A 16,909-nucleotide genomic window follows, 5' to 3' on the forward strand; every position below is an offset into this window, starting at 1 on the left:
CAGCTTAAGTATTTTTACATCATTATGTGTTAGCAGTAGAACAGCGCCATATCTACTTTGTTTTCCTATAATATCAGACATTAGTATGTCCAAACTGTGTTGATCTTGCCTTCATAAGATGGGGTGATGTCACCCCTGTAAAAGCAAAATGTTGAAGATGCACACAAATTGGGATTTAAAATGGGGATTTCCCTCCTGATCCCATGCCTAATGTCAACATGTGCTACCTCCCATCATGGGGAATCAATGGACGTGTTTTGGGGGTTCAGCCCCTTCCTCTCACCTACTTGAGTTGCGAGGAAGGGGTTGCACCCACAAAACGCGTACCTTGATATCCCGTGATGGCAGATAGCACATGTTGAGACACTGTATGCATCTTAAAAATTTGGCTTTTAAAATACTTTAAAACCTGTTTTTAAAAGCAAAAATACACGATAAAACGGTACAATTTTTGTGTGTTTTATATTCTGCCTAAAACATCAATAAAGTTCTTCATTTTTTCTTGAACATCATTGATGTTTTTCTTTATATTTTCTAAATCACGATTGCACCTCATTATCTCCCCGATGAGGATCTGGGGACTTTCACTTGTGAAATGAGATTCTTCTTCCACAACATCCACATCACCTAAAAATAAATAAAAAACACACCATGTATTATAAATATGCAGGCATCCATCTATTACCTGAAGCTGTGGTCTCAGACACTCACCTGTTGTGGTGACTATTTTGCCCACTTCATAAACGTCTCCCTCCTCATCCTCTGCTTGTGGTTTAGGGATTTCCCCTTCTTTAGGAGGTTGGGGGTCCCTGGTGTCCTCAGATGTCCGGAGTATTTTCTCCCCTATGTGAATAAAAAAAAGGTATACTTAGCACACAGATATTTGAGGTTAGAAATAGTAATATGAAACATTGCTTGGAAGTGTCGTCCAATTGTCTGTTTTGGCAGAGTTCCAAGCTGAAGACATTTTTAGTTCCTTTCTAAAGCTGGAATACGTCCTTTTTTGTCCAAGTTTCACACATGGATACACCCCTAGTATCCCCTGGAGCACCTGTGTGGGACACCCTAAAAAGTTTGTTCTGGTGTCCCACACCAGTGTTCCTGCGTCCAGATGTGTAAACAGCTGCTGAGTGTCCTCTCCTTACACTGAATCAATTTTCCATTTCATTCTAGTTACAAACCCAGTGCTGCAGCCAGGGGATCAGCATTGAGTGTGTCTGCATTTATGGCCATTTTAGGCCCCATGGGGGAGAGGGCATAGTCCCCCATGGAGTGGCTTAGCAGCGATTCTGTGGAGGCTGGGGACAGAGTCAGGGCTTGTGGGTTACTCACATGAGTCGAGGGGTGTATTACAAGGTAGCAGGGGTGATCCTTGGTCTCCCATCTGCAAAGTTCTCATCGCTGTGGACATGAGGCTTCAGTGCGGCCGCCATCTTGGATCCGCCGGCCGGATAAGTAATGTTAAATTCCGGCCCAAGGTCCCTCCGTACTGCGGTACCAGGCATAAGGGGGGTTCCAGGGTGTCTGCGCTGTTGCAAAGTTATGAGTGCCGCTGGGATGGGGTAGTGAGGAGCTCCTGGCTTAAGCTGCCATCTTCCGGGTTCTGTGCATGCACCCCTTCTTACAAACCCATCTAGACAACAAACTTCTTTTAATACAAATAGGCCTGAACAAATGTAGTTAACCTGCATCTGTCCAAAACATCTTATAAGTGGGCGAACAAATTATGTTTCCTACGACCAATTACTGTGCCCATGAACATGAAAGTTGCCATTTTAAACTGTACAACAGTAAAGAAAAGCACATGGAGCAGCATGCAAGTTATAATAATAATAGGAACACAGGACAAATACTTACTTTTTTGAAGAACTCTCTTGATCCTTCTGTACTGATCGTGCTCCCTCAATTTCAGGTCTGATCACCATTTCCTCAGTTGATCCTTGGATCGTCATACCCCAAAATTCCTGTGCAGGCTCTTCACAACTTAAATGATGATCTTGGCCTTTCTCACATTTGGGTTTAGGTAAGGTCCCTGCTTCCCATCATAGTCAGCCCCCTTCAAGATGTCCACCATCTCCACTATCTCTACATAGGACATATTTGAGGCCTTAAATATCTTTCTGGAGCGGAACGTTCGTGGCTCCGGGCTTTCTTCGTTGCTGCTCTCCTCTGCATGCACCTGCTGTGTCTCCTCCATGTTCTCTACCCACTGCGCCAAAAGAGAAGGGGCGGGGAATATACTAGAAAGAACATCAGGGGTGGGTGGAGTTTCACGCATGCGCAGTGCATATGAAGCATAACACGCGTGCGTCGTACGTACGATCTGTGAGCGGAGGAAGGAGTAGCGGAAGTGACGATCGTTATAACGAAGGTACAATTTTAACTCGGTGCATCAGTGGCCTATACTGCTTATAGATTGAGGCCTATATTGGGACAAGATTAGGAAAGTTTAGCCTGACATTAGGGTTTGTCTTGTGTTGTGTCTTGCAGAGAAAATGGATGGGTTCAAAGACCACAGTTTCCTCCCAATATTCATCATTCATCAAAATTGGTGGCCTGAGGAGCCCATATAATCATTAGAATACTAAGGTCCAGAAATCCATGAGATCAGGAGCAGCAGCAGATGACATTTATGTCCCCAGGCTGTGGTACTATGAAAGACTTTGTTTCTGGCAGACCAGACTGAAGTCAGGGAATCCTTCTCAACCTTACCTTCCACGATTCTTTCCACCCCAGCTGTGGCTTCCGACACCCACCCTGGACCTTCCAGCCAGGAAGAAGTGGAGGAGCCCAGCTTTAGCCAGGTATAGCATTGTTCAACATGTTTCTTGTCATAAAAAAAATTATGTGAAAATAGATGTTATTATTGATCAATAATTGCTGATTTAATAAAGTGTTTTATATATCAATAGACAGTAGTGGCCAAAAATGTTTGGGACAAGAATGAAAAATGCTGGGGTCAGAATGATAGTCTTTTCTATTTATTAACATTCAATTTGCAACAGGCATGAGCTTAAAATTGTGTATGATTGATGAACAATAAACTAAAACTATGTCCCGTTTTCATACACAGGAAAGCCTCAGCCAGGAGGAGGCTGTGGAATGTGGCAGCCAGGAGGAGGCTGGGTAATGTGGCAGCCAGGAGGTGGCGGGGGTAAGTGGCAGCCAGGAGGTGGCTGGGCCCAGTAGGAGCCTCACAGAATCACAGGTCCCTCCCCTCCACCTTGCAACCAAAAGGGCCAGGAAGGGGAGTAACGTGGAGGAGGCAGCGCTCAGACTGATTAGGGAGGCTAATGAGGCCCTCAAAGCCAACCCCACTCTCCTAGAGTCCTTTGCATGCATGACTGCATACAAAATGCAGCAAATGAAGGAGGGCCAATGCCTCTTGTGTGAGCAACTTATGGTGATCACCCAAAATAAGGGGTTGAGGGGCCATCTCACAACCAAAACACACCTGTGTAAGTTGGATTCATTTTTGATTCATGTTTTTGCTTTTCACTGACATCAGCACTGTCACAGGTGCATTACCCTGCCTTTTTTGATACACTTTCAATTTTACATATATACTTTCACCGCAAATTTTTTAATTTTTTTATTTTTTTCACATATCACCTCACTCACTTTCACATTTTTTCCAGCAACCCCTCATGACGTCCTTACCTACATACACCACCATTCCCAGGGACTGCCACCCTTTGGAGTGTTGTCCACCCCTGGTGTTGTCATGTGGGGGTTCTGCGTACGCCAGATGCCTTCACAGCTCCCGGAAAAGATACCCTTTGGGGAGCCTCCAGCTCTCATTGTTGCACTTCCATTGCATGGTAGTTGTGAGTATTTTCATAATCAGGGTTTATCCCCAGTTAAATTTTTTCAATTCTCTTTTAAGCATTGACCTTGAAACCCAATATGTTTTATTTCAGATATACACATTGTTGATCCTGAAGAGTGGATATAAATACTCCACGAAACACGTAGAGCCTCTGTATATGCAATGTGTAATACCAATGTAACATATATGTAATATGTAATATAAATGAATTACTGTGACCCATGTACCAACTTGTATGGAATCTTTTTATACAATAAATATATAATTTCTTGACCCCTCACTACTGACTGCGCACTTCATTTAAAGTCCAGCCTTTTCTCCTTTATTCTTAATGCTCCTTTTTTTTCCTTCATGCACATTTGCCTTCACTAACTTCCCCAGCATGCTATCCTGGGCCCATACACACCTAGCCTAGTCACTTAACAATGTACTTTGTCCGCTCCATTGTAGTGCTTACCCTAAACACCCTCTAAAATGTGTCCAAATGTTTTATTGTTGTCCTTAAATTCAGACAGAGTGCAAGAGGCTTTTTTTGGGGCCCAAACTCATTTGGAACCCTCCCTTCCCCTAACCACTAAGTCAGCCGATACCAATCCTCTATCTGCTGATTTTGCCAAACCCATACACACTATACCTACCTCTTTTGTGTTCTTATTTATGGATGAATTCCCCAAAGCATGTAGTGTAAGGGCCTGCCTGAATACTTTCAAATGGTACTGTTTCAAGTTTTGTTCTCTTATTATCTTGATAGGTAATTGCAGAATGTAAAAATGTGCTTCAATTTGTACAGTGTGCATTTATAATTTTGGATTATGACACTTCTTACTTGTCCAGTGAGCTGCCAATAGTGTAAGTAAGGAGGGGTTGGCCAAAGTAACACACATTATTTATGCATTCAGCTCTCATTGAAGTGGAGATTGTTACCTGTCCAAAACATTCCCCCCCTAAAATTTTTACACTGGGCCATCAGAGGGGGTGAGGAATCTGATAAGCGGGCTTTATACTTTTGACTTTAAATACCCATTTCAAGAAATGTTATACTTTTTTTGGCCAAGAATGTTTGTGTCTAATCTGCTTGCAATGTTATGTGCAAAAGTACAAATTTTTTTTTTCTTTTTTGACTCCACAGTTTCCTTCAAACCCACAGGAATGGCAGACTGTGGTCTCCCAGTTTGCCCAGCAGTGGGACTTCCCCAACTGTGGTGGGGCAATAGATGGGAAGCATGTCCGCATCATCCCACCCCCCAACTTGGGGTCATACTATTTTAATTATAAGGGGTATAATAGTATTGTGTTGTTGGCGGTGGTGTTGGCGACTTACGAGTTCCTGTATGTGGACGTGGGGAAAAATGGCCGGATGTCGAATGGTGGAGTCATCTCCCAGACTGAGTTCTTCAGACGGCTCCAGAATGGAAGCTTGTGCTTGCCACCTCCTGAAGATAATGTGGCGGGACTCTCGTTTGTCTTCGTCGCGAATGAAGCTTTTGCACTGGGGGACCATCTTCTGCGGCCATTCCCGATAAGGACCCTCACCCCGGAACAGAGGGTTTTTAATTACCAGCTGGCCAGAGCCAGAAGAGTGGTGGAAAATGCCTTTGGAATAATGGCCAGCCGCTTCCGCCTATTTCTCACAGCTATCAAAATGGCTGAATATAAAATCAATCACATCATTCTTGCATGCTGTATATTACATAACTTTTTGCTAAAAAATGCATCAAACTATGTGGCCTCAGTTGGGACTGAGGCCGGCTTGTTACCGGATGAGACAACTCTCACGGCTCTTGAACCTAGCCGTCCTGACTTATCCCCCAAAAGCGCCCACGAAGTTCGCCAAAAGTATTTAGAGTACTTTGCGGGTAGGGGGGCCATTGATATGCCAGAGAATATATAAAGATGTTTAAAATAATTTAATTTTTTAGAAACTGAACTCTTATTTCATTTGATTTACTGCTTGTGTTTCTTATCTGTCTCCTAGGTTCTAAAATGGCCTTTTATTTTTGGCTATTTTCTTCAATAGTGCAAACGTAACTTATTTGATACATGAGGTGACAATCTCTTCTTCAGCTAACTATTATGTTGTGCTATGAGCCTGCTACACACACACACCTTATTTTTGTGGTTAATGTATGTAATGCATTAATGATAAAAATAATCATCCTTTTCAACTCCATTAATTAATTGCTTGTAGTCCCTAAAATGGCCTGATTGGGGCAAATTTTAGAACACTGTGGGGGTTATTTACTAAAGGCAAATCCACTTTGCACTACAAGTGCACTGCAAGTGCACTTGAAAGTGCACTGAAACTGCACTGAAAGTGCACTTGTAGTGCAAAGTGGATTTGCCTTTAGTAAATAACACCCATTGTCACTGTAACTACACCAACTTACTCCAAAAACTGGTATGAGCATTGAAATAAGAAGCCACACATTGTTGAGTATAAAACATTTTACTCCAAGCACATTCACATGTGCGTTATAAAAGGGTTTTTTAAATCAATATTATTTTATTGAATATTTCACAGAATATAAATGAAAAAACATGTAGAAAAATAAATAGTCACTCAGACATGCACTTCTTCAGCTTATTATGCAGTCTTGAGGATTATTCTATAACAAAGTCTGTATACAATAGACATGTAAACCAAGGTAAAAAATGTGATATATAATGTATATCTTGTTAGATCAAGAGTGAGGAACACCATTCCCCTGCCCAGGCACCCCAACTGGGAACACACTGCGCTCAGGAGGAGATGGGCGACCCCCAGCCCTCTTTTGGGCATTGTATTGTTTTTATTGTTAGATAACGTCTAGTTTCAGACTAAGTAGTATATGAAAAAGACATTGGTGTTCGAAAAAGAAAAAAGTAAGAACTATATAATATAAAAGTATAAAATAATATAAAATAAAATTAGAAAAAAAAAAAAAAGAAAAACACAGTCAGATAGTTACTTCTCTTTGGTAGTACAGTATGGTTTATAAGTGATACATTTAGGTCTTATGTTTCATTGTGTACCAATCTACCCATTTTTCCCATATTTTTTGGGCTTTACTGTAATTGTTTTGGGTTGATACATATAACATCTCGTACGCTGTGTGAGTGTGAGTCGTATTTATTACTTCATGTAGAGATGGGGTTTATTGATCTCTCCAATGGCGCGTTATCATTAATCGTGCACTCAGAAGAATGTGCACGGCTATGGTCCTGTATTCTGGTGAAATTAACTCTATGTGTAAGGATAAAATTTCCCGCTGATATGGGTACTTTAATATTCAATACTTGTGAAATTACTTCATATACTCCTTTCCAAAAGGATATTATAGTAGGGCAAGACCAGAGTATATGGTACAATGTTCCCACAGCACCACAGTTCCTCCAGCAGGTATTGGAACTTTGTGGTGAGAATTTAGCTATTCTATGGGGTGTCAGATGCCATCTGAAGGGGATTTTTTGCGATAATTCCCATAAGTTTACACTCTTTGTCGCAGCGTACATGATGTGAAGTGCTTTTCACCATTGTTCCAGGGAGTAAGAGATATCCAAGTCCTTCTCCCAGGCAATCATATGAGATGTTTTCAAGGGTATATCCTTATTTTTCAGTATATTATAGAACAATTATATACCTTTAATCTTGGTGGTAGGGTTTGTGTAGTATTGGAGTACTCTCTATGGCATCTCAATATTTGTTTTCAAGTTGGAGCATAGTAGATGTGTAATTCTATGGTATGTGTAATATTCTGAGTTAGCTAGGTTGTATTCTATTTGTAAGGACCTGAAGGTTTTTGGAGTTGGACCTATCATCATATTGTCATGGTTATGCAGTAATCTTTTTCTGTCAGCTTACCTCATCTCATGTGTTCAGACTAAGAGGCCAGCCACTCTCACCTGGCTGTTTTTATAACCTCTCCTCTAAGCATGGCTGCACCCCAGGCCCTATCAGGGAACTCTATATTAACCTGTGCACTGCAAGCCAGTGGTGCTGATCAACCTTTGTGTATTCATTGTGTGTTTGGCTTCCTGTTTCCTGCTTGCCGTGTGCTTTTCGTTTGTCTCTGTTACCGACCTTGATGTGTTCCCGACTATTCCTGTCTGCTCATGACCCTGACCTTTTGGTGTGTCCTCAACTATCCCTGTTTGTCTGTGACCCTGAACCTTTGGCGTGTACTCTGTTGTTCCTGTCTGCTAGTCACCGTGACCTCTGCCTTATTCCTTTACTATCCTTGTTCCAACCTGCTGCTTCCTTCTCCTGTAGTCTACCATGAACATGAGCTGTGAGACCATAGGGGCCGCAACCTGGAGCCCGACTGCAGCCAGGGGCGGATCCAGGGGGGGCAACGGGGCAATTGCCCCCTCTGAGAAATGCGGGTGACTGTGACAGAGCCCGCCGGTGGGCGGCTCCGTAAGTGAGAGAGCCGCCGGGCGGCTCCATAGGTGAGGGGGCCGCCGAGCGGCTTCGTGAGTGAGAGAGCCGCCGGGCAGCTCCGTGAGTCAGTGGGAGAGCCGCTGAGCGGCTTCGTGAGTGAAAGAGCCGCCGGGCGGCTCCGTGACTGAAAGAGCCACCAGGCGGCTCCGTGAGTCAGCGAGAGAGCCGCCGGGCGGCTCCGTGAGTGAAAGAGCCGCCGGGCGGCTCCATAGGTGAGAGAGCCACCAGGCGGCTCCATAGGTGAGAGAGAGAGAGCCGCCGCTGACATGTGCCGCTCGATGTGTTTGTGGGCGGGCTGCTGGCCAATCAGGGAGCCGGTGGGCGGGGGAGCAGAGAGATGACATCATCTCTTACCGCCCGGTGCCCGCCCTGCATCCCTGCAGTTCCCCCCCACCATGCAGGCAGCTGCAGCAGCAGAGAGATTACATCATCTCTCTGCTGCCTGTCTCTGGGACACAAGAGACCACCTTAGCAGGTGGCAAGTGACAATCTTCATCTGGTGACAGGCGACGTGGCAAGTGACAATCCGCAATATGTGGCAGGCAACGTGGCAAGTGACAATCTTCATCTGGTGACAGGCGACGTGGCAAGTGACAATCTGCAACATGTGGCAGGCGACGTGGCAAGTGACAATCTGCATCTGGTGACAGGCGACGTGGCAAGTGACAATCCGCAACATGTGGCAGGCGACGTGGCAAGTGACAATCTGCATCTGGTGACAGGTGACGTGGCAAGTGACAATCCGCAACATGTGGCAGGCGACATGGCAAGTGACAATCCGCAACGTGGCAGGCGACGTGGCAAGTGACAATCTGCATCTGGTGACAGGCGAAGTGGCAAGTGACAATCTGCAACATGTGGCAGGCGACGTGGCAAATGACAATCTGCATCTGGTGACAGGTGACGTGGCAAGTGACACACTCGGGGCTCCCACTGATTCTGCATTATGGTGAGTTAAACCATTTAATTTTTTATAACAATGTAATAATAGTAATAATGTGCTTCAATCATCCTGACACCATAACAACCATGGTGCCGTGATGATTGAAGCACCAACACCAGCCATTTCCCCGATAGATGTACCCCAAAAAAATATATTTTCTGGCAGTGCCCCTCCTGAGACTAGACTCTGGATCCACCCCTGACTGCAGCGATCCAGTAGACCTTCTTCCTAAACCTCCCTGGGTACAATCCGCAGCAGTCAGTCCTAGGGTCCACTATCTTAGCGGTGCACGTCCGACTCCTATGGAGTGCATCTGTCATCTGGTCTCAGGTGAGCTGACACATATCTTCAATTTTTTCTATCCCTTTTTCCACCCAGCTTGAGACGTTTATGTCAGGTATGATGTGTGTCAATCTATAGGTAGGAATTGATAGTGTGGAGGTAATGGAGTCCTGAGATGGAGTGTTTAACAAAGCTCTCCAGGCATAAAATGATGCTGTGATGGTGGGAGAAAGCGATGCATATCTAGGGGTGTATTGTTGGCTAGTAAGAAGAAAGTGATAAAGATCGCCACCTTTAAGTTGTATATTTTCCAATTCTTTCCATCTGGTATTGGGGCTTTGGGGGAACCATGTTTTAATTTGCGCCAATATTGAGGCAATGTAGTAGTCTTTAGGTACTACTAAGCCCACTCCTCCTGCCTTCCTATTATTGATTAATTTGGAGAATGCACACCTTGCCCTCTTTCCTTGCCAAAGATATCTGTTGATCATAGATTGGGCTTTAATAAAGAAGATGTTAGGCACTGGGATAGGGATGGTCCTAAATAGGTATAGAAATTATGGTAGCAGTACCATTTTAAAGGCTGCCAGTCTCCCGGCCCAGGATAATTCTGTTTTTGCTAGATCTTGGAGTTTGGGGTATAGTTTATCTAAGAACATGGAGTAATTTGCTTTGAACAATTCCTCTGTCTTAGGTGTTAAGGTTATGCCTAAGTAATTTATACTGGTGGTGTTCCACATGTATAGGTATAATTGTTCCATTTTGCACCTAGTTTTAAGAGGTATGTTGATGCCAAGGATGTATGACTTAGTGTCGTTTACTTTGTAGTAGGATATACCGTTGAACATTTTGAGTGTTTGATGTATCAAGGCTAATGAGGTCTCTACGTCTGTGATCATGAATATAACATCGTCAGCAAATAGACTGATGGTATGTGATGAGTTGTTAAACCTATGTTCTGTAATTTGAGGGTGGTTGCGTATGTAATTCGCCAGAGGTTCCATGAGAAGGTTGAGAATTAATGGTGAAAATGGGCACCCCTGGCGAGTTCCATTTGTAATATTAAATGGAGTGGAAAGTGCCCCCGAGGTGTAAACCTGGGCAGAGGGCTTGGAATATAATGCCATAATTGCAGAAAATATGGTGCCTTGGAATCCAAACTTCTTCAATACCCTAGCAAGATATCCCCAATGAATCCGATCAAATGCCTTCTCTGCATCCAAATCTAGGAGCAGAGAAGGCGTTCCCTTCAGATTTACATTGGTGGATCATATTAATTAGGCGCCTAGTGGCATCAGTGGTTTGACATCCTTTTGTAAATCCGGATTGATCCATATGTATTAGCTGTGGAAGTATGTTTATCAGCATTAGTGCGATCAGTTTGGCATATAGTTTCAGGTCGATATTAAGTAATGATATCGGCCTGAAATTCTGTGGAAGAGATGGTTCCTTCCCTGGTTTGGGCAGGGTAATTACAAGTGCTTTCAACATTTCTGATGGGAAGGAGGAAGAGGCAGCTGCAGCATTGAAAATATTGGTTAGGTGGGGTGTGAGGATGTACTTGAATGTTTTGTAATATTCTCCTATGTATCCATCAGGACCTGGGGACTTGTTTAGTGGTAGCGTATCTATAGCATGAGACACTTCCTGGTTTGTGAAGGGAGAACTGAGGTGCTGTAGTTGTGTTGGGTTTAATTGGGGAAGAGACACTTTCTTCAGAAAGCCCTGTATAGCCTCGGGGGTTGGTTGAATGGTATTTGGATCATCTGCCAAGTTGTACAGAGATCCACAAAAATGGCTAAATGTGTGGGCAATTTTTTGTGGGTGTTGATGTTTATCTTTATTCATTGGGTGTTGGATGTATGGTATCTTGGTTTTGAACCTAAGCATTGTGCTAGGAGTTCCCCCTCCCTGTTACCATTTACATAATAGTTCATATTTAGACATCTAGTAGACTTTTCAAAATTTCCTAATAGCAGCAATCGAAGATCATAACGGTGTTGGGATAATTGTTTAGAAATTGAGGGTGTGGGTTTTTGTTTTGTTGTGAATTTTGTTTGTGAGATCCTGTATTTGCTGTTGGTGCTGCCTCTTCTTCCTTGCCCCCAGTTTAAGAAAGATACCCCTCATTAACGCCTTATGGGCATTCCACAATGTAAACTTATCATCCACAGAATTCACTTTATCGCTAAAATATTGCATTAAATGTTGTTCCAATATAGTTTTAGTAGGTTTTTCCTGTAAAAAAAAGCAGGTTAGCTCTCCAGATGGGAACAGGGTTCAAGGAAAATGAGTCACTGATTGTCAGCACTACAGACGCATGATCAGACCACGTAATATCATTTATGGATACTGCTACAGTTCTGGACAAGGTCCATTGATCTACTAGGAATAGATCAATTCGTGAGTATGACCTGTGTGGTGAAGAAAAAAAAGTGAAGTCTTTTTCCCCTGCATGAAGACATCTCCAGGTGTCGAATACGTTTTGCTGATGTATGGTGTTTTGAAGCGTTTGGGTTTTTCTGATGGGGGTAGAAGTGGAATCAAGGTGTGAGTCTGGGATAAGATTGAAGTCCCAACATATCACCAGGGCTCCTTTTTGGTGGGCCCGTATCTTCTGAAAAGTTTTGTTAATAAAGCGTATTTGGTTGGAATTTGGGTCATAAAGGTTCACAATAGTGTACGTTGAGGAGTTGATATCGCAAATTAATATTATGAACCGCCTTGTGGGTCTGCAATCACTTCATGGAGTTGAAATGAGACAGTGTCCCTTATTGTAATAAGAACTCCTCTTTTTTTTTAATCTGCGTTTGCAGTATAGATATGGGGGAACTGTTTATTTGTGCATTTTGGGGTTTCCTGAGAATTGTTGAGCTTCCTTCCATAATGACTTATGCAAAGTCCTTTGGTATTTATAAAAAGAAATGTCACCCCCAAGTGGACAAAGTAGGTTTAGATGTTTTACATTCTGTGTTCATGTAAGTTCTTTTGTGAGTGGAGAGTTCCCTCAAGTGGTCAGAGCTGGTATAGATTGTATTGTTAAGTGCTAGTGCAGACCAGAGATTTGTTGTACTGGTGAAGTCTCTTTGTAGGTGTTGACCTGGGAGAAACAGTAGTGGCTTCATCTGAGAACTGTAAAGTAATCTGTAAGTTCTGACTGTGTTGGAAAAATATAACAAGAAGAAAAATAAAACTGACTATGAACATAAAAACTTGGACTTTGAATACTTTGAATAACATGTTTAAACTTGTCAAGTGAATATTGTGATCCAAGTATGGGTATTGCATACCAGTATGCAGCATTTTGCTGCTCAAGTAGTATCGGGGGGTGAGTTTGTGAGCCGAGAGAGGCTACTCTACCCATAGAACAGAAGATAATAATTATTAGCTTTCCAGATATTCAGTGCCTTTTAGCATTTTTAGCCGTTACCTTTTACCATCCAGGATCTGCATGGGGAATGCTCCTAGGGGGTCAGGCCTGCTGACAGGCTCTGGAAGTATCTGCCATTCTTTGTGCAGGAACAGACCTTTTTCCAGGGAGTCTATGGTGAAGGTAAGACCCTCTTTGGTAATCGAGATTTTTGTGGGGAAGCCCCATCTGTAGTTGATCCTATGATTCCTGAGGGCTTTGGTAATTGTGGTGAGACTTCTTCTTTTTTGGAGAGTGTATTGCGATAGATCTGCAAAAAATTTCAGATTTTGATGCTGTGGAGGGATATTATCCTTAGTGCGTGTTGCAGACATTAATTTTTCTTTTGCATGGTAAAAATGTAACCATAGTATTACATCCCTAGGGATCTGATCGGGGAGGTATGAAGGTTTAGGCAGGCGATGGATCCTGTCTATGATCACATCTAGATCCGTGAGGTCAGGAAGGATTTCTTTAAACAGAGTAGTGGTGTACTCCTGCAGGTCTCCTTGCTGTACAGACTCTGGGATCCCTCTGATTTTTAGAATGTTCCTTCTACTTCTGTCCTCCATGTCAGCCATTTTAGATTTGAGCCCTTCTATTACCTCCTCTTTTTCATCATGGGCATCTACCAGATCGTTCACAGTATCTGAAAACTCCCCCATCTTGTTTTCAATGTGCCCCACTCTGCATTTTACAGCCTGTATCTCCTTATTGAACGTTTGCATGCAAAGACATCATGTCAGTTTGGATTGAGCTCCTTAGGGACAGTAACATGTCCTTTAGCACTGTGTCCATAACTGGCTATTTATTTGTTGGGAACACCTCTATGCTGTCAGGCAGCTCTCTAGTGTCCTCCCCAGAGTCATTGCTGGGACTAGCTGTGGGGCTGCATCCAGAGCCATCCATCCAGAATTTGGCTTTAGCTGGGCTTGCAGACTGAGGGGTATTAGGGTGGGATTGCTGGCTATCTGGGGACCCACTATTTTTGCTGACAGATGCAGAGTTAGCAGGGGTGGAGTGTGTGTTGTGGGCCAGGGTGGATGAACAGCCGGTGACATCCATCCAGAATTTGGCTTTAGCTGGGCTTTCAGACTGAGGGGTATTAGGGTAGGATTGCTGGCTGTCTGGGGACCCACTATTTTTGCTGACAGATGCAGAGTTAGCAGGGGTCGAGTGTGTGTTGTGGGCCTGGGTGGATGAACAGCCGGTACCATCTTGCCTACCTCCATGTGTCTGCCATGAAACAAAAGCCTTAATTTTCTGGGGCTTCCTAAGGTCTTTTCTTTTCCTGGCCATGGTCATCGATGCTGTGGTGTACACATTGCACCGTTTTGGGGTGAAAACTCCCTCTGGAAAGTCATTATTAGCCGCTGTTTGTCTGTGAGGAGAGGAGCTCAGTTCTCACACATCCATCTAGCTCTGCAGCCGGACACCATAAAAGGGTTTTTTAACAAATAAACATCTTTGGTGTATAACATGTATTTTGTGTGACAGTATATAGCCTTTTTTGGCTAAACAGGCATGTTTAAAACCATAACATACACAACTCAGGAACTTACAAAGTTCAACTTTGATAAAATCAAGGCAATATGAGACATTAGTATGTCAAAACTATGTTGATTTTGCCTTCATCAGATGAGGTGATGTAAAAGTCAAATTTTGAAGATGCACACAAATTGGGAGTCAAAATGTGGATTTCCCTCCTGATCCCATGCCTAATGTCAACATGTGCTAGCTCCCATCATGGGGGATAAATGGACGTGTTTCAGGGGTGCAACCCCTTCCTCTCATCTACTTTAGTTGCGAGGAAGGGGTTGCACCCACAAAACGCATACATTGAAATCCCGTGATGGCAGATAGCACATGTTGACACACTGTGTGCATCTTTAAAATTTGGCTTTCAAATTGCTTAAAAAAAATATCAAAAATATAAAATACAATGAGCAACTTTACAATTTTTGTTGTTTTTAGATTCTACCTAAAACATCAATGATTGCTTGGTCATTTTTTTTTTTTTTTTGGACATCAGTGATATTTTGCTTGACCATCTATAAATCACAATTGCACACCATGATCTCACCGATGAGGATCTGTGCACTTGCACTGTTGAAATGAGTTTCTTCTTCCACAACATTCACATCACCTAAAAATAAAAAAACACTGTGTATTATAAATATGCAGGCATACATCTATTACGTGAAGCTGTGGTCTCAGACACTGACCTGTTGTCATTATTTTGCCCACTTCATGAACCTCTCCCTCCACATCTTCTTCATGGTGTGTGGGGTTTTCCCCTTCTTCATGAGTAGTGGGGTACCTGGAGTCCTCAGATGTCCCAATTCTTTTCTGCCCTATGTGAATAAAAAAAAAGGTATACTTAGCACACAGATATTTGAGGCAAGAAATAGGAATATCAAAAAATTGCTTGGAAGTGTCGTACAATTGTCTTTTTCGGCAGAGTTTCAAGCTGAAACCATGTTTTTTCCCTTTCTAAAGCTGGAATACTTACCCTTTTTTCTTGGCTCCCAGCTATTCGCTTTTCAACAGCGGTGATTCCTGCTCCATCTGTGCATGCATGCATTTTCATTTTACTTGGTTTCTATTACTGGACTGATACGATTGCGTGTGACGTCATTTTGACGTATGCACACCTGTGCTGGCTGCCTCACTCAATCCAGCTGCTACAGCTGACTCTTATCAGGACAATTAAGGTGTAAGCTCAATTTTGATAGCTCTCTTCTCTACATCCCTCTGCTCCACCACACAATCTGTACATATCACCCTCACTTCTCCCCTCCCCCTACTACTGCACTCATCACCTCTTTCTAACTCTAAGCCCACTTGCTAACATACCCCCCAGGATACTAAAGCATGTCCCCTCATACAAATCATATTCTCATATTACCTCCCTCACTCTTCTGCTTCTCCTAATCTCTGGAGATTTTTCCCCAAACCCTGGGCCTCCCTTATTTAACTGTGCCCAACACACCCATCACCATCACCCTACACCCTCTGGCAGTAGTCGCAATCTACACAATTTAGTCTCCATTCCTCTTCTTCCCAACGCCAGCCTCCCTCTTTCCTGTGCCCTCTGGAACGCCCGCTCTGTCTGCAACAAACTCACTGCTGTTCATGACCTCTTTGTCACTAATTCCTTTAATCTACTTGCTCTCACCGAAACCTGGCTCCACGAATATGACACCCCTTCTCCTGCTTCCCTCTCCCAGGGTGGCCTTCACTGGACTCACTCCCCTAGGCCTAATGGACGCAAGGGAGGTGGAGTGGGATTCCTCCTATCCCCCCAGAGCACCTTCCAGGTTATTCACCCTCCTCCTTCTTTTTCCCTCTCATCATTTGAAGCCCACTGTATACATCTATTCTCTCCAACTTCCCTAAGAATTGCTGTGATCTACCGGCCCCCTGGACCATTATCGACTTTCCTTGATGAGTTTTCTGTCTGGCTACCCTACTTTCTCTCTTTGGATATTCCCACAATCCTTCTCGGTGATTTCAACATCCCTGCTAATACAAACACTCCTGCTACTTCTAAACTTCTTAGTCTAACCTCTTCATTTGACCTGAAGCAATGGGTACAGGCTTCTACTCACTCTGATGGCAACACCCTTGACCTTGTATTCTCCTACCTATGCACTCCATGCAACTTCTCAAACAATCCTTTTCCTCTCTCGGACCACCACCTTATTAGTTTCTCTCTCCCCCTGTCTTCCACCACCTTTCCCTCCAATCGCCTAACCATCACCCGTAGGAACTTTCGCAACTTCAACTCCTGTCTCCTCTATTCTGCTGCTGACCACCTCTATGACAAAATCTCTCCCCTGTCCTGCCCCAACCAAGCCATGTCCATCTACAATAAATCTCTGTCCTCCACCCTGGATAAGCTCGCTCCCCTCACTACACGCAGAATCAGGCCTCGACCCCTACAACCCTGGCAAACAGATGACACTAAAATTCTCAAAAAACGTAGTCGCGCTCTTGAGCGTCTGTGGCACAATACTAAGTCTC

This window comes from Aquarana catesbeiana, linkage group LG04 (genome assembly GCF_042186555.1).
Source record: "Aquarana catesbeiana isolate 2022-GZ linkage group LG04, ASM4218655v1, whole genome shotgun sequence".
In the NCBI taxonomy this organism is placed as follows: Eukaryota; Metazoa; Chordata; class Amphibia; order Anura; family Ranidae; genus Aquarana; species Aquarana catesbeiana.